Source organism: Homarus americanus, unplaced genomic scaffold (assembly GCF_018991925.1).
Source record: "Homarus americanus isolate GMGI-L3 unplaced genomic scaffold, GMGI_Hamer_2.0 scaffold25297, whole genome shotgun sequence".
NCBI classification, from domain to species: domain Eukaryota; kingdom Metazoa; phylum Arthropoda; class Malacostraca; order Decapoda; family Nephropidae; genus Homarus; species Homarus americanus.
The window spans coordinates 11,275-32,977 of record NW_024711267.1 but is presented as its reverse complement, the minus strand read 5'-3'; the positions used below and the strand labels follow the sequence as shown (position 1 = coordinate 32,977).

Sequence of the window (21,703 nt, the reverse complement as noted above, 5' to 3'; positions counted from 1 at the left end):
GTACTGGCAGACTCGACACTCACTTATTTGACAAGTGTTACCAACAATAAAGAAGGTTGAAGCTTTCAACATCACTCACAAAGGATCTTGAATGCTTTAACTGTATTGAGACATATCTAAGTGGACTCAAAACAATGGCGTCCTCTCTCACATTTAAATTCACTTTATAGAGAGGTTGGTGTCAGGAAGTCAGAGAAAATGAACGGCACCCAAGCTTGGGAGCGATGAGAAAACGGATGTCTTAGATGGGAGACTCAATAAAGAAGGCATAGTTACATGTTTTGTGGGCTATTGAGCGCAATATGAATCGTCTGATTCTCCTTTAACTGACGTGTACGGCCGTGGTCATTACGCTAACACTGGTCAATAATATTCATAAAGAAAGAATGAAAAAAAAACGCACCAGCCACCCGCCCGAACAGCGGGCGATTAAGCAAATAAGTGGTTAAATAATAGTGATTTATGTTTGCTTGTTTTTAGATTACATGCTAATATAACAATGAAGTGTAAAGAATAATATAATGATTGGTTAGATAAATACCATTTAGTTATCTATACTTTTAGTTTTATTGTATATGAGTTTGGCGGTTTATCTACAAACAACTCTCGTCACAGACCCTTGTTGCACCAATTTAAAAGCAAGGTAATGTTATTATGCAATGTCCATTGCTTTAATCGCAACAACTTTTTTGACATCGCTTCTCGGCCTTTTGGCTAAGATCAAAGTGTAGTATCTGTTCTTATCAGCTTAGTATCTGATACGATCCCCATGTGGGATCTTCGATATTAAACTGATTTTTGTATCTTGGCGAAGTACTAGGGGCTTGCCCCACCTTTGCCGCGGATTGGCCCGGTATTGCAGTGACTCCGGGATCGGTCCACTCCCCAAGGGGAGAAATTAAATCATTTTATTATACGTAACTTTTGAGTAAGATGGCGACGGACATAGTGTATTATAATCGCTGTACATAGTATAGTATGTCACTTTTACTTTTATCCTCTTCGCCACTAATCGGCTTGTTAGCCGCTTGGGCGATCGGTCACGTCTCTCATTACTTTTCCTTTTCATTTATTTTCTTCACCAAAAGATCGGCTCGCTCGCCGCCCGGGCGATCGGTCACGTCTCTGTCACGCACTGTTGGCAAATACTGAGCAGGCACCGGCTCCTGAATGTACCTGAACCCGCTCCAGTGTTGGTCAAGTCTTGTCTTGAAAGAGCTCACACTCGGTGCCGTCACAACACTCTCTGGTAGATTGTTCCAAGAGTTTACAACCCTCACTCCGAAAAAGTTTGCCCTCACAGTTTTCTGGACTTGCGGCTTCTTCAATCTTGAGTTGTGACCCCTTGTGAGGCGAGCGTCCGCCAGCTCCAAGTAAGAACACTCAACTGAGTAGTGCTCCCTGAGATGCTTATACACCTCAACTAGGTCCCCCCTTGCCCGTCTGTAGTATAAGCTAGGCAAGTTCAGGCGCTCCAATCTCTCAGGGTAGCTGTGGTGCCGAAGTGCAGGCACCAGTCTGGTGGCCCTCCTTTGGACATTTTCAACCAACTGACAGTCCCTAGCATATCTCGGGGACCAGATGGGGTGACAGTACTCTAGATGGGGAAGCACTTCACTCCTGAAGATCGTTACGAAGGACGGACCGTCTAGATATCTAATCGACCTTCTTATAAGACCCAATAATTTATTTGCCTGATTTACCTTCTTCTCGCAATGGCCCGAGAACTTCAGCTCATTGTCAACATACACGCCTAGGTCCTTCTCACATACAGTCTCAACTAGTGCAGTTTCTTCATCCCGTTGGGACATATGATACGCCTCCTTACCGTTGGTACGCCCCAGGTGCATCCTCTTACACTTCGTGACATTGAATCTCAGCAGCCATTTCTTCGACCATTTCTGGAGCCCACAGAGGTCCTTCTGCAGCTCTTCACAGTCCGCTTAGTTCCTAATTTCCCGAAATAACTTGGTGTCATCGGCAAACATTTGTATGGAGGAGTGTACAACGTCAGGCATGTCATTTATGAAACAAACAAACAACAGCGGGCCCAATACACTGCCCTGTGGTACCCCACTTGTGACAGGTACAGATGACGATTTCGTGCCATTAATCACCACACACTGCTTGCGGTCATGTAGAAAGTCTTCTATCCACGCTAGGACATTTCCCCGAATTCCGTACCCTTCCAGTTTGATTTTCAGCCTTTCGTGGGGTACACTGTCGAAAGTCTTGGCAAAATCTAGGTAAATAATGTCGATATTACCACCCCGTTCCAGAATATGGGTCAGACACAGGTGCGACCTTTTTCTGGGTTGCAAAAAAGCACGATGTAACTCCATTTATTCGGTCCTTGGGTGGTTACCATCTGAATTTGAATTGAATTGAATCAGATTATTTAGCCAGAAAAAAACAGATACAGAGTGGATAATAATAACAATATTAACATGGCTGAGCCACTTGAGAACCTGAGCTCTCTTTTTAGACACCTGATACATACTCTACATTTATCTCAAGGAAGTATTATGTAACATTTAGTATCATCTGGAATAGTACAATAGGATGGTGGTAATAAGAACATCTTATAATGTTACCACGGTTATCACTTCAATATTTATTAATTTTATTTATTTATTATTTTTTATTTATATTGTTACGCCGTCTCTTAATTTACTTTAATATCCAAGGTTCTGGGCGTAACCAAAAAAAAAAGTGAAGTAAATTAAAAGGGAATAAAAATAAATAAAGTAAACCTTTAAGAATTTAATTAAATTAGATATTAACACAATAAAGAGCCTCGTAGGCTGTCACAACAAATTGATTCACTATCGAAACCTTTAAGACACAAATGATACGAAAACATCGAAACAGGATTACGTTAACACTGCATAAACATATAAATAACGAACACAAAAAATAACTATCGTGAAACAACACTGAATTACTTCAATGTAACTAAGCAAACACTGATGGACACATAAGAGACATAAATAGGTACTCGAATAGATATACCACATTGGTGGGGACAGGAACAACACAAATAAAATAAGTATAAGTAACAGGTGACGGATGTCACTCCAAAAAACGTGAACTGAATGACAAGGAGGACTGGACTGAACTCAGTCTACAGGTGGACTACTATATATAGGGTCAGCTCTGGCGCCAATGCGACCCACCTGTGAAACATGGGTCGTTTAACGATGCAGATGGTCGTTAGTGAAACAAAGAATGCTTGTTACAATACTAAATGAAGAAATAAGATGGGCTTCAACAAATAATAACAGTTAAAACCTTAACAGCACAGGGTAAGGTGACTAGATTATATAATGGTAAATATAACACATCATTACAGGAATAATATGGAACAACATGGAAGCATGTTATATAAAAATTATAGGAAAATACAACACGGCCATAACAATATATATATATATATATATATATATATATATATATATATATATATATATATATATATATATATATATATACATAAATTACAGTGGAATTGAAAAACATAAGTATAATGGGGGAGCAGTACATCATAGGTTGTACAGTAGTAAGGTTGAACAAGAGGACAGCTGTCGGAATTATGTGTAGTTGGCAACAAGAGATCGTGGGCTCTTCGTGCACCTGTGCCGTCCGGCAGACAGAGGTACAGCGACATCGTTTGCCAGCGTAAATAAAATGGGTCATTAATGCCTTCCTAAAGAAACTATCGACATGGGATCAGGTTTGTTCCACTCTACGATTTTTTTCCGATTTTTCCACCAAGTTTGATGAAAAAACGATTGTGCCGTTTCTGCTGTCCAGCACAGACACACGGCTATTCCTATACTATATTAGAGGGATTGTCGTGGTTGTTATAAACATGGTCGTGGTTATGATCGTGGTTATTATAATCACGGTCGTGGATGTTATAATCATGGTCGTGGTTGTTATAATCATAGTCGTGGTTGTTATAATAATGGTCGTGGTTGTTATGATCATAGTCGTGGATGTTATAATCATGGTCGTGGTTGTTATAATCATGGTCGTGGTTATGATCATGGTCGTGGTTGTTATAATCATAGTCGTGGTTGTAATGATCATAGTCGTGGTTGATAATCATGGTCGTGGTTGTTATAATCATGGTCGTGGTTGTTATAATCATGGTCGTGCTTGTTAAAATCATGGTCGTGGTTGTTATAATCATAGTCGTGGTTGTTATAATCATGGTCGTGGTTATGATCACGGTCGTGGTTGTTATAATCATGGTCGTGGTTGTTATAATCATGGTCGAGGTTGTTATAATCATGGTCGTGGTTATGATCATGGTCGTGGTTGTTATAATCATGGTCATGGTTGTTATAATCATGGTCGTGGTTGTTATAATCATGGTCGTGGTTATGATCATTCGTCGTGGTTGTTATAATCATGGTCCTGGTTGTTATAATCATGGTCGTGATTGTTACAATAAGGGTCATACCTGAGACTAACACAGGTAGAATAAACCCCACACCTAATCTTTAATCTCAATAAACCCAGATTAACCTCACCTAATCAACAGGATTACAGATTGATTGATTGATACGTTTATTGAGATACAAAAAAACATTAATACATCTCAAAGGGATGAAGTGACATAAGTCATCCTCACCCCAGTCCAGGAATGTCCCTCTCAGGACTCACATAAATCCCTAATATTTCATATAATTAGTTATAATACATAGTTATATTCTAGATGCAAAATTTCTATATTTCTTTAATATTTCATCTATTTTCCCATTTCCAAACATCCACTCTATTTGCTTGGAGACATTATTTATATGGCATTTCTATATACATTAAGCAATGGGCATTCCAGTATATAATGTGGCAGGGTATGGGATCTGGATGTTCTACAAACTCTACATTCTTTATCCTGTTCACTTCTCTCAGCTCCAAGTTCCCAATAATATTTATATCCTAATCTTAACCTCATATACACTGAATCTTTCCACCTACTCCTATCTTTCCCATATGTAAATTTTGTGTTCATGAGAACATGATGGTAATGTTTCATTGTTTCACTTTTCTCGTATATTACATTCCTTTTGAAATTATCTTCTATTGATTGTATTTTCCGTAATTTGCTCCTTAATTGCTTCATGGTTTTAGTACATATTATGTCGATCTCGGCCTTTTCCGTGGCTCTTTTTGCTATTATATCTACTGCTTCATTAAGACCAATCCCCACATGTGAAGGGACCCATACAAATTGAACATTATGGCCATTTTTCCTTATTGTATTTACTAATTTTCTACATGAACCAATAATGTGTCCAAAGACTGGACTCCCACTGTTCAAAGAATCCAAAGCTGCCCTACTATCAACAAAAAAATATGCATCTTTATACCTCTTTACAACATTTTCCAATCCTACTAACATTGCATATAACTCAGCTTGTGTTGATGAAATAAAACTGCTCAACCGAAGTCCAATTTTGATGTCATCATTTCCTTGTTCTGTGTACTGTCTTATAAGGATCCCACACCCTGCCCTGCCACTTGACATAACTGAACCGTCACAATATACATGCAATGTGTTTATTTTAGGCAAATTACTAATCTTATTCCCATATAAAGCCCTTAACTGTCCTGGTTCATGTAATGATTTCTTCATTGTGAGAGGCACTATGTCTAACTCTACTTCTCGTTCTTCCCAGGGTGGATTCTTACAACTCTTCTGAACAGCTGTACACCAGTCTGCCAGATTACATTTTTTAATAATATTTACTAATCCATTCATGTATCCTCTCTTGCCTTGCCTGCAGAAGGTCCTTTTATCTTTTAAACCATCATTTATATCTTGTACAAATTTACCCCCACTGTTCCCTCTCATTAATCGAACTGCTGCAACTGTATTAATTTCATTGACCCTCTGTGAAATGCTCTGTAACCCTAGTTCCATTTTCATTATCTCAATCATTGCATTCTTTTGACACCCTAAAATTATTCTCATTGCTTCATTTTGCATGATCTCAAGCTTCCGTAGCCTTCCTTCACCAGTACAAGAGAGGACAGGTGCTGCATAGTCTATAAGTGATCTGATGGTAGAAATATACATCATTCTCAGTATGGGTACCCCAGCACCTTTACCACAACATGCTAGAGCCTTCAAGGGCTGTAATCTTGCTCTACATTGAGTGAGGACATGATATATTTCTGCCTCTTTACTTTCACAAGTAAAGCCAATATACATTCCTAAATATTTATACTTTGACACTTTCTCAACAATTTTTCCATTTAGAAAAACGGATTCAGTTCCTCTTCCTTTACATTCACACTTGGTTTTTTCTTCATTGATAACTAAGCCCATCTTTTGAGAAAGAACACTAAAATTATTTAATGCAATCTGCAAATTTTTTACAGAGTTTCCTTGAAATAAGATGTCATCTGCATAAATGATGGTTACAACTCCTTTGGGATATTTGTGTGAGGCTATCTTGTTCATTAACACATTAAATAACATTGGACTCAATACTCCCCCTTGGGGAGTGCCTAGTTCAAGTGCTCTTTCCTCAGACAAACATCCCTGATACCATACACAGATTCTCCTTCCATGCAAGTAGTCACCTATCCAGTGTAACAACTTTCCTGATACCCCTAGAGCAGCCAGTTCATTCATAACTACTTCACTGTGAGCTTTATCAAATGCTCCTTGTAAATCCACAAAAACTCTACATCTGTCTGCATCATTTGATAAACATTTTATAACACAGTCTGAAGTGCATTTCCCTTCCAAAAAACCAAATAAATTACAAGATAGATTTTCCCCCACAATATATACAAGCCTATTTAATAATACTCTCTCCATCATCTTGGAAAAACAAGATGTTAAAGACACTGGCCTGTATCCACCAGTTGCCTTAGGGACAGGAATAACTATCGCTTTCTTCCATTCTGTTGGTAATCTACCCTCTGCATAGCTCATGTTGAATAAATCTAATAATGGACTATTTTCCATACCAACTAAGCAGTTCAAAATTTCATATGTCACACCATCTTCGCCTGGTGCTGTAGATTTTCCTATTTTAACAGCATTTAATAACTCATCTTTAGTAATATCTACACATGTTACATCACAAATATTTAGAGCTGATGAAATAAATCTTTTTCTTTCATTTTGCCACTCATCTAATGCTTCTATTGTCCTGTTAGGCAGGGAGGCAACACTAGCTGCTTTAGCCCATTTGTCAACCAGTTTATTAGCTTCTTCCTCTGGATGAGGATGGCTAATAAAATTACTCCTTTTTCCTCTAATTTTGTTAATATCCTGCCATATTTCTTTGAGATTTTTACTCTCCCCAATGTGCTGTGCAAAATCTTGCCAATATTTCTCCCTTGCCTCCTTCCTAGCCTGCCCACATATTTTGGCTATGTCCATGAAGATTTCCCGATCTTCTTCTCTTCTACCATTCTTTACCCAATCTTTATGTGCTGCCCTTAACATTTGTGTCAATCCCTTCAACATTTTGTCATTGGTATAGCAGTGTTTCCTAGCCCCATGTCTCTTATCATTTATTTTTTTCTGTGTTGACTTAGTTAAATATCTTTCTATCTCCCCAACTAAGTCATTATAAAAGCTATCCATACAGACTGGTGTATAATTTCTGTACCATTTCTCTATATTTTGAGTAAACACTTGAGTGTCATCCTTGTTTAATTTCAATCTCTTCCTCCTATATCTCACCTGTCTCTTCCCAAATGGTAATTGAACATATACAACAAAATGGTCACTGACTAGCTCCCTTATTATCTCACATTCTCCCTGGACTCCATGACTGCTTATCATGCAAGCATAGTCTAACCTTCCTCCTTTAATATGAGTCACTTCCTTATTTCCTAACAAGTAAGCATCTGGGTGATCTTGTAAAAATTGCCAAAATTTTTTACCATTACTATTAATTCTCCCCATTGTTTCGAGTCTTGGATGTCGAGCATTAAAATCTCCTACAGCCAAAGTTGAGTCCAAAAACATGCAATCTGGTAAGAAGTTGAGGTCAAAACAGCCTCCAGAAATATACAAATTTGCTATGTTCAATTCTCCTTCCTTCAAATATAACTTTATACAGACACTTTCTATTCCTTGTACTCTACTCGGGCTTCCAACTAGTACTGCTGGTATGGAATTCTTAATGTATGTTGAGACCCCTCTTATACCTTCACCCGAATAGAGATGAAATCCCTTATATCCAGACAGTTTAAGCAGGTCGCCTTTCCTGTCCCCAGTCTCTTGAAGGGTAATTATATCAATATTATTTTTAAGGGTAAAGTAATGTACATCTGTCACTCTATTTTGTAGACCATTAACATTCCAGGACATTATCTTAAGGCTAGCTAGATCCAGGATTAATATTTACACATTTTATATCCTTTCCAATCAGATTCTTTAAGAAGGCCCAATCCTCCTGCACAGATTCCCATTTCCTCAAAAGTTTTTCTTTATCAGCATCTTTACACTTTACCAACACCTTTTTAAAACTTTCAGTTGTTGCTCCCTGCACTACACAATCCTTTATTTTCCTCTCCTTCCCTTTAATACTTATTTTAAGCACTGAATTTTTCAAAGGCTTGAACTCTTCACTTTCCTCTTTCCCTTTTAATTCTACATTATTCACAGCTTTGTTTTCCCTTTCTTTATTTATCACTGTATCAAGTCTTTTCTCTATCACTTCTATTTTCTGACCTAACTTTTGCAAAAGCTGAAACATCTTAAGCACCTCTTCTCCCAGAATTTCTTGCACAGTTTTATCACTAACCTGGAGGGCTGCACCACTACTCTCACTTGCTACTTGTTTATTACTCTGTTTGTTCCTGGCATCAACAACGCTTCCGGCCGCAAGCGCAGTCCTTATCCTTCTTGAATCTTCATGCCAGGCATTCTCAGGAATCACTGTCTGTGTGTTCTCCTGCTGTCTTGTCACTGTCAGACCACAGCGTACTTCCTCAGTGTTCTCTGAATAATTCCTTTGTTGGTCACTTCTCATACGTGGCCTCATCTCGCATGCAATTGAACTAGCATTGTGAGTTTTACCACAATTACAACAACAAGGCTTCACTTTCTCTCCTGCTTTGATCTTGTCCTTACAGTTGCTAGATTCGTGCCTCTTCCCACAGAATCTACAACGTGGGTCCAGTTGACAGCTCCAGGCCTTATGTCCCCATCTGCAACACTTGAGACACATTATTGGTCCCTCCACATATAGTGCCACCTTCCTATACCCTGCTCCTGTGATGAACACTTTCTCTGGAACCTTTCCTCTCATTAGAGCAATAATCTGGCTTCTCTCTTCGCCCCTTATTAAATGCCTCTTGACCCAAACAAATCTTTCGTCATCCAATAAGTATTCTGGATCTAGTATTACAGGGTACCTGAAGATTATAACCTTTGTAAGTAGTATGTCGCTCTCCTCTGGCAAAACCATCAGTAATCCCTTGTACCCAACAGTTGTCAACATTTCCACAGCCTCCATGGTCCCCACTGTAAGATAAGGCTTGTGTGTGCCTTCTTTCAAAAGAGGCTCAAAGCTGCGATGTTCCCGTCCTAGTTGTACTGCCCATTTTAATTTTTCAAGGAAGGTCATCGGGCATGACTGTGGAAAAATTAATCTCTTCCTGACACGACCAACTTCACCTTGTGTGTGTTCTTGTCTGCTTCCTTCACATTCCATACTTTGCTCTGTTCTTGATCCATTCTCCACTATCTCCTTTCTGTTATTTCCATTATTATTACCACCCACACACGTTTTTTGTCCTAGATGTTTTTGTCTCTTCTCCTCTCTCACTTCTTTGCTTTCACTGTCCTCATGCCAGCTTGTCTCCCTCATTCTTTTAGAAATTTCTTTCTTATTCACTACCTCTTGTTGTAGCTGTATTTTCTCACTTTCGAACTTCCCTTGTGCTTCATCACTCGTATTAGACTCATCACTACTCAACTCAAGGTCTTCAAGAACTTCGTCCAATACTATCTTTTCTTTACTCTTCCATGTAGAGTTCTTAAGCGATAATTCACTTTCCATGGGGCAATGTTGACATCCCACAACACCCAGCCAGGAATGATGGGACCCCGAGCAGTTATTTTCGTAAGGTAAACAGTAAGTTCCCAACACCAAAGTTGCTTGACGATACTTATCTTATCCTCAGGTCCTTATACACAAGTAGGTGTCTATATATCCTTCAGATAATGTAATAGGCTCGAAAACATCCCAAATTTGGGAGCTAGCGCTCACAGCTGTGTTTACCGGACCAAAATAATGGCCGCTCTCCGGATTACAGATCATTACGATTGTACCACCAATACCGATACATTTCACACTGGATTAATAACAAAACATTTAATCACATTTCTAATAGCTAATGTCTTACGGATACTGTAAGTATCTAGAATACTATTGGAAGGAATAGAATAAAGATTAGAATAATTAGTTAAAGAAATATTCGCCATAAGGAGAGGTTAAAATCATAAAAAAATTATTATGAATCACCGATGAACATTCCAAGATAAATTATCTTATGAAGAGAAGCGACCTTGATTCTGGTTAGATTAGTCACCATCTGCTTAAGTCATCACCTGTGTTAAATCATCATAGTCATCATCTACATTAGTCAGTTTTAGGCCCATCTCACATGACTGACCCACCATCGATGTTCTTTCCGCGCGAGGGTGTTAGTTTCCAATGCGTCTTATTATTTCCGCTGGTGGACGAATGACCAGCTACCCTCACTGACGCAACTACTGTATGGTCAATTTGATGTTGTTCTTGTTTATAAATGCCTTCTAATCTGTCTCAAGTCTATCTGTCTATTGCCATCCCAACTGATTGTTCGTCTGCGTGGTGTTTGACTGTAAGCCCGTCTGTACTCTTTGTGTCGTCAAAACTTTCTGTCTTATCCGTTGTTGGCGTGTGTCTGCCTGTTTGTCTAATGCGAACCAATCAGTCAGCTCTGTCTGTCTGTCTGTCATGTTAGTTGCCATATTGTCTATTTGTGCATGTATGAATCTGTCTATTTTTTGTCAACCTCCTGTCTGTTTCACTGTCTATATTCACCATGTGTCGATTGTTGTCATTTCTGTCTGTCTGTATGTACGTGTCTGTCTTATATGTTGTCTTTGTCTTTCATAAGTCTGTCTATCTGTCTGTCTTTCTGTGTGTCCTTGAATCTGTCTGTATTATGTCTATGTCTTTTGTTTGTCCGCTTCTCTCTTTCTCCATTTTTATGGATACTATCTCTATCTTTATTTATATATCCCTATGTCTCCCCATTACACTACTCATCATATTTAGCAATTTTTCTTCCTTATTAAATAGGTGATTTTAATATGGTATTCTGGGAACTTTAAAAAAACACATCCCTCCATTCATACCTCCACCTCTCACTATCCCTTTCTCCCATCTCCTATACTCTCTCGCCTCTTAAGAATAATAATGCTTCAGTCGCTCTTCTTCTCCTTCTCTTCTCCCTTTCTATCTTCTCCATGCACTCCTGTTATTATCTTTTTATCTCTTCTCCTTTTCCATGTACAGTCAGCCACAGGAATAAGTACACACTGTAGCTGTAAGGTCTGGTAACGTTGAAACTGCGCATCCAGACTCATGATGAAACTCAGCTCCCCCCACCTGTTATCTCTAACTATTTTCTGTTTCCCCTTCTTTATTCTTCTATTTACTCATCTTCCTTCCTTTACTAATCCAAACAACATGAAAAAAAAGTAGGCTAAGAGAAAAAGTCGGGGGAGGAGGAGGGAGCTGTACGATAACTGCAATCATCCTGCCGGCTGACACCGTACAGCAACATCTTTTGCCAGTGTAAATAAAATGGTTAATTAATGCCTTCCTAAAGAAACCATCGACATGGGACCAGGTTTGTTCCACTCTACGAATTTTTTGGCGATTTTTCCACCAAGTTTGATGAAAAAAGATTGTGCCGTTTCGGCTACCCAGAACAGACAGACAGACAGACACACGCCTAGTCCTATAGTATATTAAATTATGTTTATTGCAATGGTAATTACTTATCTATTTACATGACATCAATACTATTAGAATGAACATATGCATGAAGATCCGTTAACCTTTTTTCAAACTATTAACATTCGAGGAAATAAGATGACATTATGATCCATTAGAATTTGAACATTCTTTTTGAGTAGTCCCTTGGATTTTCCATATATTCCAAAACAGAGTCAAGAATGATCGTCATTCCCTACATTTACTACATTCTCTTTAGAAACCGAACCAACTCTATTTCCTAACAGACAATGATTACCATTTTGCTCTAGATTGCTATCCACAAAAACATTATTGGATTCCGTCTCTACTAACGTTTAATTTTCTTTTAAATTATCTTTATTAACAACAGCAACATCACTACAGTATATGGCACAAGATTCACGAAGTATTTTTTGATATCCAATACTGCTTGTTTGAACTCATCGATCTCCTTACGGAGTTCTACTAGATTGTTAGGGGCTATAAGGTTATTGCCCCCGTTACCAATGTCCTTCTGTGCTGCTGCATTACGTATTTCCATACGCTTTTCCCACACATTTACAGCACTTGGTGTCCCTGCAACATCGCTCCTTACAGCGTCACCTTTATCCTCTTGATTAGTGGACTGAGCTCGTTATTGCAATTGATGATCTTTCGGTTTTTTAGGACACACCCAGGAGCTGGCATTGTGAGCACCCCCACAATTTCAGCATTTTGGTGTAATTTTCTCCTTCGCCTTAAGTTTATCTCCACATACCTTAGATTCATGCATTTTTCCACAGAATCTACATCGAAAATCATTATGGCATTTCCACGCCATGTGCCCCCACTTGCAACACTTATAGCATATTAGTGGAGATTCGTTGTCGACAGCAACCCGTTTATATCCCAAACATCTCACAACTAAGAGGTTATCAAAGTTTTGAATTACCAGCTGATTTGACTGTAAATTGTAGAGGTTTGACGACTTATATCAAAGATGATATTCCAGCATCTTTTCATTCCGCTCTAAAAATAAACGGTACCGAGTATTTGTGTGTTAGTATTACGCTTCAAGATGCTACACTGTTCATTATTAATGCTTATGTGCATGTTGACTCCTTGACAGCTGATGATCTGCCGGACATTATTTTTGCTGATGATTGTTTACTAATTGGTGATTTGAACGCTAGGCACATCAATCTTGGCAGTAGAGGTTCTCAAAATCACAATGGAATGGTTCTGAAAAATATCGTAGACTCTATAGAAGATGCTAGGGTCCTCTGAGCTGGTGAGCCGACACATGTTAAAGGGGGTAGACTTGATTATGCAATACTTTTTAATATGTTAGATGTGCATGCAAATTTGAATATTGTGGATCCGCTTTTGAGTGATCAATTTGCAATTAAATTGAAGCTTCATTTGAACAAAAATTTTTATGTTAACAATAGGAAAAGGTATACAATAACAGTAGGCCAACATAGTGAATTGGTAGCCAAAGTCGGCGAGTGGTATAAAGCGTACAAAAAGCTTGGAATTAAAGTTGAAAACATATTTTATGATGATTTGTTAGTAGTGATTGATTCCATTTTGAATAAGCCAAGGAGACAGTATGGATATAACACAAAACCTAAGCCTAGGTATTATAATGATAAGATTATAAAGGGGTGGAATAAGTTACTGAGGAAATGTCATAGTAAGTGGAGTAAAGATCCTAGCAATGAAAAAAACCGGGAAACTCTGATTGAAGTGGCAGAGTGTACAACAGAGTTCAATCAGAAAGCCAGAAGTATGTATTGGAGTGGTTTTTTTGAGAGAGATTGCTCAATCAAAATTTTTGAATCAGGTTTGGGATGGTGTGAATAGGGTAAGAGGAGTCAAGAAGAAATTTAATGTTCATCCCAATCTAAACGCCAAAGCTAATGAACTAATGAATAAGTGGGCGTATGCATCTAATTATGAGTGTCTCCCATGTAATGTTCAGATTTACTTGAGGAATTCAAGATCTATGAAGCGAAGGTTGGTGAATATCCAAAGTACGGAAAGTGAGGAAACCTGTGTTACTTTTATTAAGGATGAAATTCTGAATGCTGTAAAGAGAGGGAAGTCTAGTGCTCCTGGCAGGGATGGTCTAACTTATGATGTTATAAATTATCTTATAAGTATGGAGGACAACCCAATTCTAGATCTCTTTAATTTGTCATATGAAAATGGAAGACTGCCAGTGAAATGGAAAATGGCATTCATTGTTCCTGTGCCTAAGGGCGATAATGATTATAGACCCATATCCTTAACATCTTGTCTATCTAAAATGATGGAGTGAATGGTATTAAATAGATTATTGCATAAAATTGATGGTTTCTTGTTTAGTAATTTGTTTGGATTTTTAAAGGGTAAAAGCACTACAGATTGTGTGATTAATGTCTTAGTAATGCTAATTTCAACTGTAGACTGTTTGTAGACCTTAAAAGTGCCTTTGATAAGGCAAATAAGGAAGTGATCTTACAAAGTCTTGTAAGTAAAGGTATAAAAGGGAAATTAGTGATGTGGATTACAGATTACTTAACTGACAGAAAAGCGAGTGTCTGGTTTCAAGATCATGAATCGGAAGAAAAAAGTCTAGGGTTGGGTACCCCACAAGGTGGCGTTCTTAGCCCTATGCTTTTTAATATTCTTATGGACAGAATAGCTAGTTACAAATTCCAGGGCGAGTCCTAAGTAATCATTTATGCTGATGACATTCTGATCCAAGGTAAGAATGAGGAAGATATGTCTAGGGTCATTGATCAGCTGCAATATCTTTGTATCTCCTTGGGACGGGTCATTAATGAAAATAAAACCAAATTTTAGTCAAGGGCAGTAAATGGAAAAGTATTTTGGTTAAATGGAATAAAATTGCAAAAAAATCCCGTTACAAATATCTGGGAATGTTTGTGGGTATAAATAATAATGCTAAGGATCAAATTACTTATGTTAAAAATATATGGACAGCGAGGCTAAAGTTTTGTCAAATAGAGCAAATGGTGTTGGTATACCAGTTTTAAGATCTATGTATTTAAGTACACTTAGAAGTATCATTGATTATTCAGCTCCAGTTCTAGCTTCTTACTCAGGAAAAGATCTTAGGCTATTAGAGCTTATTCAGAATGAAGCAATGAGGATTTTGCTTGGTTGTCCAAGGACAACAAGAATAGAGGTTATGAGGATGGAGCTAAATGTCCCGAGCATAATGCACAGAATTAGGGAGTTGACTGTCATTTCTACTCTAAGGCTTATTAGGCGTGGTGATGGGTATCTGAAGTCTGCTGTTGATAAATTTACTTATGCAATTACTAGTAGTTTTAAGAAGAATACTTATACTAAAGGACTTTGTCAGATGTTGTTTGAATATAATATTGTAGATTTGTGTGTATCTTTGCCAAACAAAGTTTATTTGAAACCTTGGTTCATGGAGAGTGTATCTGTAAGAATTGATAAGCTAGAGTTTAAAAAAAAAAGAGAATGTAATCCTTTTGAGTTACGGCAAATATTCCTTGAGAAAATATATGAGTACCATAAGGAAAATGTTATTCATATGTACTGTGATGGTTCAGTTAATGGGAATCGGGCCGGATGTGGCATTGTCATTAGGGAATTTTTTGAATATGGTATTAGTGTTGAAGAAAGAATATCCAAGAGAATTGGGGATAGAAGTTCCAGCACCACTGCTGAACTTTATGTTATATATGTGGGACTTAAGAATGCCTTTGTGAGGAAAAAGACAGTTTTTGGGTTTGTTGACAGTCAAGGTGCTCTATTTGCTCTAAATTCTGAAGTGACTCTTGATGATGATTTAGTTTTAAAATGTAAGAAGTGTATTCAGGACATAAAATCACTTGGATATGATGTTAGTTTTATGTGGATTCCATCCCATTGTGGTATTTATATGAATGAGGTTGCTAATGATTTAACTAAGCAAGGGTGTGGCAAAGAAATTGTAGAATACGATTGTATTTTGGGTATTAAAAGAATAAAATCTGGAATGGTAAAAACCCGACAGCAATGGGAAATGGACAATATTCGGAAAATTTTTAACAACGGCAGTAGTAGTTTGAAACATTATGTTCGAGTTTTGAATTCTACAAGTTCTACTTATGGTAAGGCTTCGGTTAAGTTTGATACATTTGTGGTGAGACTACGCTTTGGATACAAATATTATTGGCAATATATTGAAGGAACTGGTGGCATTCCTTGTAAACTGTGTGGCGATGTAAAGTCTCATACATTATATCATTACATTATGGAATGTAACTGTTTATCAGATTTTAGGGGTGATGGTATTACTGATATTACAGAGATGGTTTGTTATTTGATAAACAAAAATATGGTTAAGAATATTATGAAAAAATTCTGTAAGTTTAACATAAGATTATAGATTTTATGCATATCTTTTTGTTGTATACACATCTGATTTATGATTAGTAGAATGTTAAAGAGCTCTTGTTAAGACTAGTTTTGGGCGGGCTAACCAGCTCCTTTTGATGTAATTGTCAATAAATGTTTTGAATTTGAATTTCAATTTGACCCTTGATGGCGCTTAGTGAGTCTAACTGCCATTATTGTTGGGGAAATAAAGACATGGCCTCCTCGAAGAGTTACTGCCATCTAAACCATCAATGGGGGTTTACACTCGTTGTACTGATCATGGTTGAAGAATGAATAGCACCATCAATTTTCTTTCGCTTATCGACCAAGTGGGAAGTATTATCTTCACTGCTCGTACCATCTCCATTCCTCCTTTCATTCTTCTTTTTGCTCTTCGCAACTTTAAACGGCTCTTGTTCTTCACATTCACTGCTGCTAGACAGCTCCAAATCCGTCAACAGTCCTCCAGCAGTACCCTGGGCTACATTGCTGTGAGTGCTGTATCCACCACCCAATTCCGTCATTTTAGTAAGCGACCTGCTCGTCGAAGCTCTTCCGCCAGCCATGACCGTACGTGTCCAGCCAGGGAGGTGTAGGAGAGCGACCTGCACGTCCGACCAGTACGGCCAGCGTTCCAGAAGTGATTTCCTGACAAGGACCCTCTATAGGTATACGTTGAGATTTTGGAGATAAGGAGTTTGACATGTTCTTTCAGGAGATTAATGGCTTTCTTGAATAGACAATTGACACTAACTAAACTACAAACATCAGATTCTCTGATGTTTGGGCATCAAAATGATCTAATTTCAGTAGTATTCAGAAACTCCTGGCTTTCCCCAGGGACGCTATCACGGGATGCCATTCGTACTGGCAGACTCGACACTCACTTATTTGACAAGTGTTACCAACAATAAAGAAGGTTGAAGCTTTCAACATCACTCACAAAGGATCTTGAATGCTTTAACTGTATTGAGGCATATCTAAGTGGACTCAAAACATTGGTGTCCTCTCTCACATTTAAATTCACTTTATAGAGAGGTTGGTGTCAGGAAGTCAGAGAAAATGAACGGCACCCAAGCTTGGGAGCGATGAGAAAACGGATGCCTTAGATGGGAGACTCAATAAAGAAGGCATTGTTACATGTTTTGTGGGCTATTGAGAGCAATATGAATCGTCTGATTCTCCTTTAACTGACGTGTATGGCCGTGGTCATTACGCTAACACTGGTCAATAATATTCATAAAGAAAGAATGAAAAAAAAACGCACCAGCCACCCGCCCGAACAGCGGGCGATTAAGCAAATAAGTGGTTAAATAATAGTGATTTATGTTTGCTTGTTTTTAGATTACATGCTAATATAACAATGAAGTGTAAAGAATAATATAATGATTGGTTAGATAAATACCATTTAGTTATCTATACTTATAGTTTTGTTGTATATGAGTTTGGCGGTTTATCTACATACATCTGTCGTCACAGACCCTTGTTGCACCAATTTAAAAGCAAGGTAATGTTATTTTGCAATGTCCATTGCTTTAATCGCAACAACTTTTTTGACATCGCTTCTCGGCCTTTTGGCTAAGATCAAAGTGTAGTATCTGTTCTTATCAGCTTAGTATCTGATACGATCCCCATGTGGGATCTTCGATATTAAACTGATTTTTGGATCTTGGCGAAGTGCTAGGGGCTTGCCCCACCTTTGCCGCGGATTGGCCCGGTATTGCAGTGACTCCGGGATCGGTCCACTCCCCAAGGGGAAAAATTAAATCATTTTATTATACGTAACTTTTGAGTAAGATGGCGATGGACATAGTGTATTATATTCGCTGTACATAGTATAGTATGTCACTTTTACTTTTACTTTTATCCTCTTCGCCACTGATCGGCTTGTTTGCCGCTTGGGCGATCGGTCACGTCTCTGATTACTTTTCCTTTTCATTTATCTTCTTCACCAAAAGATCGGCTCGCTAGCCGCCCGGGCGATCGGTCACGTCTCTATCATGCACTGTTGGCAAATACTGAGCAGGCACCGGCTCCTGAATGTACCTGAACCCGCTCCAGTGTTGGTCAAGTTTGTCTTGAAAGAGCTCACACTCGGTGCCGTCACAACACTCTCTGGTAGATTGTTCCAAGAGTTTACAACCCTCACTCCGAAAAAGTTTGCCCTCACAGTTTTCTGGACTTGCGGCTTCTTCAATCTTGAGTTGTGACCCCTTGTGAGGCGAGCGTCCGCCAGCTCCAAGTAAGAACACTCAACTGAGTAGTGCTCCCTGAGATGCTTATACACCTCAACTAGGTCCCCCCTTGCCCGTCTGTAGTATAAGCTAGGCAAGTTCAGGCGCTCCAATCTCTCAGGGTAGCTGTGGTGCCGAAGTGCAGGCACCAGTCTGGTGGCCCTCCTTTGGACATTTTCAACCAACTGACAGTCCCTAGCATATCTCGGGGACCAGATGGGGTGACAGTACTCTAGATGGGGAAGCACTTCACTCCTGAAGATCGTTACGAAGGACGGACCGTCTAGATATCTAATCGACCTTCTTATAAAACCCAATAATTTATTTGCCTGATTTACCTTCTTCTCGCAATGGCCCGAGAACTTCAGCTCATTGTCAACATACACGCCTAGGTCCTTCTCACATACAGTCTCAACTAGTGCAGTTTCTTCATCCCGTTGGGACATATGATACGCCTCCTTACCGTTGGTACGCCCCAGGTGCATCCTCTTACACTTCGTGACATTGAATCTCAGCAGCCATTTCTTCGACCATTTCTGGAGCCCACAGAGGTCCTTCTGCAGCTCTTCACAGTCCGCTTAGTTCCTAATTTCCCGAAATAACTTGGCGTCATCGGCAAACATTTGTATGGAGGAGTGTACAACGTCAGACATGTCATTTATGAAACAAACAAACAACAGCGGGCCCAATACACTGCCCTGTGGTACCCCACTTGTGACAGGTACAGATGACGATTTCGTGCCATTAATCACCACACACTGCTTGCGATCATGTAGAAAGTCTTCTATCCACGCTAGGACATTTCCCCGAATTCCGTACCCTTCCAGTTTGATTTTCAGCCTTTCGTGGGGTACACTGTCGAAAGTCTTGGCAAAATCTAGGTAAATAATGTCGATATTACCACCCCGTTCCAGAATATGGGTCAGACACAGGTGCGACCTTTTTCTGGGTTGCAAAAAAGCACGATGTAACTCCATTTATTCGGTCCTTGGGTGGTTACCATCTGAATTTGAATTGAATTGAATCAGATTATTTAGCCAGAAAAAAACAGATACAGAGTGGATAATAATAACAATATTAACATGGCTGAGCCACTTGAGAACCTGAGCTCTCTTTTTAGACACCTGATACATACTCTACATTTATCTCAAGGAAGTATTATGTAAAATTTAGTATCATCTGGAATAGTACAATAGCATGGTGGTAATAAGAACATCTTATAATGTTACCACGGTTATCAATTCAATATTTATTAATTTTATTTATTTATTATTTTTTATTTATATTGTTACGCCGTCTCTTAATTTACTTTAATATCCAAGGTTCTGGGCGTAACCAAAAAAAAAAGTGAAGTAAATTAAAAGGGAATAAAAATAAATAAAGTAAACCTTTAAGAATTTAATTAAATTAGATATTAACACAATAAAGAGCCTCGTAGGCTGTCACAACAAATTGATTCACTATCGAAACCTTTAAGACACAAATGATACGAAAACATCGAAACAGGATTACGTTAACACTGCATAAACATATAAATAACGAACACAAAAAATAACTATCGTGAAACAACACTGAATTACTTCAATGTAACTAAGCAAACACTGATGGACACATAAGAGACATAAATAGGTACTCGAATAGATATACCACATTGGTGGGGACAGGAACAACACAAATAAAATAAGTATAAGTAACAGGTGACGGATGTCACTCCAAAAAACGTGAACTGAATGACAAGGAGGACTGGACTGAACTCAGTCTACAGGTGGACTACTATATATAGGGTCGGCTCTGGCGCCAATGCGACCCACCTGTGAAACATGGGTCGTTTAACGATGCAGATGGTCGTTAGAGAAACAAAGAATCCTTGTTACAATACTAAATGAAGAAATAAGATGGGCTTCAACAAATAATAACAGTTAAAACCTTAACAGCACAGGGTAAGGTGACTAGATTATATAATGGTAAATATAACACATCATTACAGGAATAATATGGAACAACATGGAAGCATGTTATATAAAAATTATAGGAAAATACAACACGGCCATAACAATATATATATATATATATATATATATATATATATATATATATATATATATATATATATATATATATATATACATAAATTACAGTGGAATTGAAAAACATAAGTATAATGGGGGAGCAGTACATCATAGGTTGTACAGTAGTAAGGTTGAACAAGAGGACAGCTGTCGGAATTATGTGTAGTTGGCAACAAGAGATCGTGGGCTCTTCGTGCACCTGTGCCGTCCGGCAGACAGAGGTACAGCGACATCGTTTGCCAGCGTAAATAAAATGGGTCATTAATGCCTTCCTAAAGAAACTATCGACATGGGATCAGGTTTGTTCCACTCTACGATTTTTTTCCGATTTTTCCACCAAGTTTGATGAAAAAACGATTGTGCCGTTTCTGCTGTCCAGCACAGACACACGGCTATTCCTATACTATATTAGAGGGATTGTCGTGGTTGTTATAAACATGGTCGTGGTTATTATAATCATGATCGTGGTTATTATAATCACGGTCGTGGATGTTATAATCATGGTCGTGGTTGTTATAATCATAGTCGTGGTTGTTATAATAATGGTCGTGGTTGTTATGATCATAGTCGTGGATGTTATAATCATGGTCGTGGTTATGATCATGGTCGTGGTTGTTATAATCATAGTCGTGGTTGTAATGATCATAGTCGTGGTTGTTATAATCATGGTCGTGGTTGTTATAATCATGGTCGTGGTTGTTATAATCATGGTCGTGGTTGTTATAATCATGGTCGTTAAAATCATGTCGTGGTTGTTATAATCATAGTCGTGGTTGTTATAATCATGGTCGTGGTTATGATCATAGTCGTGGTTGTTATAATCATGGTCGTGGTTGTTATAATCATGGTCGTGGTTGTTATAATTATGGTCGTGGTTGTTATAATCATGGTCCTGGTTGTTATAATCATGGTCGTGGTTGTTATAATCATGGTCGTGGTTGTTATAATCATGGTCCTGGTTGTTATAATCATGGTCGTGGTTGTTATAATCATGGTCGTGGTT

General features: G+C 38.4%; 2 non-coding genes across 2 annotated transcripts; both read left to right on the top strand.

Annotated features, from left to right (window-relative positions):
* The first annotated feature begins 694 nt into the window (after positions 1-694).
* On the top strand, positions 695-887 carry LOC121863304. Its single transcript, XR_006088376.1, has one exon. It is a non-coding gene; the product is annotated as a U2 spliceosomal RNA (small nuclear RNA).
* Positions 888-17,955: 17,068 nt separating this feature from the next.
* LOC121863265 lies at positions 17,956-18,148 on the top strand. Its single transcript, XR_006088370.1, has one exon. It is a non-coding gene; the product is annotated as a U2 spliceosomal RNA (small nuclear RNA).
* The last annotated feature ends 3,555 nt before the right edge of the window (positions 18,149-21,703 follow it).